The sequence below is a fragment of the Limulus polyphemus genome, unplaced genomic scaffold, assembly GCF_000517525.1.
Source record: "Limulus polyphemus unplaced genomic scaffold, Limulus_polyphemus-2.1.2 Scaffold3942, whole genome shotgun sequence".
In the NCBI taxonomy this organism is placed as follows: domain Eukaryota; kingdom Metazoa; phylum Arthropoda; class Merostomata; order Xiphosura; family Limulidae; genus Limulus; species Limulus polyphemus.
This window is the reverse complement of record NW_013669552.1, coordinates 57,470-59,577: the sequence shown is the minus strand read 5'-3', so window position 1 is coordinate 59,577 and position 2,108 is coordinate 57,470.

Below are 2,108 nucleotides of genomic sequence, written 5' to 3'. Positions count from 1 at the left end.
GACATAAAAATTTCAAAGTTCCTTACCAGGATCATTTACACGTATTTTTATTTAAACTGATATACTTAAACATATCAAATAGCCCCCAATGGCACAGCAGTAAGATAGCCTATTGTGTAGATTTGTGTTTAATTACAAACAAATAAAAGCAACAGTTATTGACATTATTTTATTACAAGTTACAGCTTTTACAGAAAGGAAGAATACCTTTAGAACAGGTATATGGCGTTTCAGTCACTGGTGCGATCATTCTCAAGTATTTGATCACACTAGTGGTTGAAACGTTGTAGCTGTTCTAAAGATGTTATTCCTTGCTATAAAGGCTGTAACTTGTAATAAAATAATACTTATGATCAGTAAGTAAACTTAAAACGAAACTATTTAGTTACTGGCATTCCTCGGTATTCACCAATACTTATATTATGAAAAATCCACAGAACTCTGGAGATCGTTAGTTGCATAACAGGCTGGCTACACGTCTCAATTGTTCATACTGATGATACAACATACCATCCTGCACTCTTAATTGACCATACAATTTCCAAAGGCTGTTACATTCATCAGTACAATTTTTGTCAGTTTGTGATAATCGTGCATAGGGTTATTTATTTGCTTTTTGTGTAGCTTTTGACTGGTTATTTGTGATATCTATTCTTATCCGAATTTTCGTTGCTTGTACAGTTCATCATCAGTTAAGACAACTGCATAGTATCTAAGATTTGAATATTCAATGAATAGACACGAATTCATTGGTTGATGGAATATTCCACTGATATTTCCATTCTGCTTGCATGGGCAGTATTTCATAATGAAACTGTATTGTTTACACATTCAATTCAGGCTGCACTAGTTTATCGCATATTCTTCTTTGCTTTCACTCATAAGTTCCTAGAATTCACAAATGCAATTTGTGCACTCGCTTATGAGGGATGGATGGTTGCTTTTACTGCTTTCTCTCTCTCAAGACTTGTTCCACACTGATTAATAAATCTTATGTTACTTAGTTACTAGCACTAGCCACATGAGTGGTTATTTACACTTTAAAATTGGAGCTGTAGCAAAATAATGATTGGAAATATCATCATATTTTACCCATCCATAATTAGCAAATAATACATTTTTACTTGGATATGTATATTCAGGTTTTTGTAATTTTTTTACATCTTTTCTACGTGTAGTTACTAAATCCTTGTAAGTTAGATGTTGGAAGGTCGAAAACTTGAACTAGTACTCTAATGTGTGCATAAAATTAAAACTACATACTGCCACAATGTCGCTGTACACTATTGCTTACTCGAAAATGCGTGAAAGTTGTGTTACGACAGCCGAATTCACGCGACGCTGGGAGCATGCGCGCTGGAGTTTCTAGAAGGATCGGGGAACCTCACGAATATCCCAGTATTTGCTAGACATCCTCTTTTTTTAGTATATAAGTCAGAGATAGATTGAAGAGAAATAATTGATAATTGAGTCAAGCGAGCAGTAGGCACCATAAGTAAAGTGTGTGAATCGCTGTGAACTATAGCGTGTGTTTATACAAGTAGTTAAGTTTAAAGTGACTGTGGAAACTAAGTGTATTACAAAGTTTGTAATGAGAAAGAATAAAATAGTTTAAATAAGAAAGGACTTGTATCACTGAAGTTTCTCGGAAAGAATTTCTACGGGAAATTAACAAACAAGCAGATACGCAACAGTAGGTTAGTTTCAACATAATTAGTCATGATTGAAAGGATATATTTTTACCCTGCAGCATCAACTCCATATATTTGGGCGTTTACATGCTTGTTCCACATTTTTAAAAATGACTCTTGTGCTTTATGTACTCCCTGTGTAGGGAGTTAATTGTTTTAAAATTCCGTATCTATACACTTATGCTTTATGGATAGTCGTACATTTACGTCAAATTTAATCATATTGGATTAAACACCTTTTATTCATTGACATTTACAAATACATTCTAACCTTACAGATGCATTTTAAAAACACCGAAATGTTAATAAAAAAGCTGTTAATGACATTAACTGAATACTTATTGTTAATTAGATTAATTGAATACATATTTATGTTACGACAGCGAGGGTCACGTGACGCTAGTAACACGTCATGTT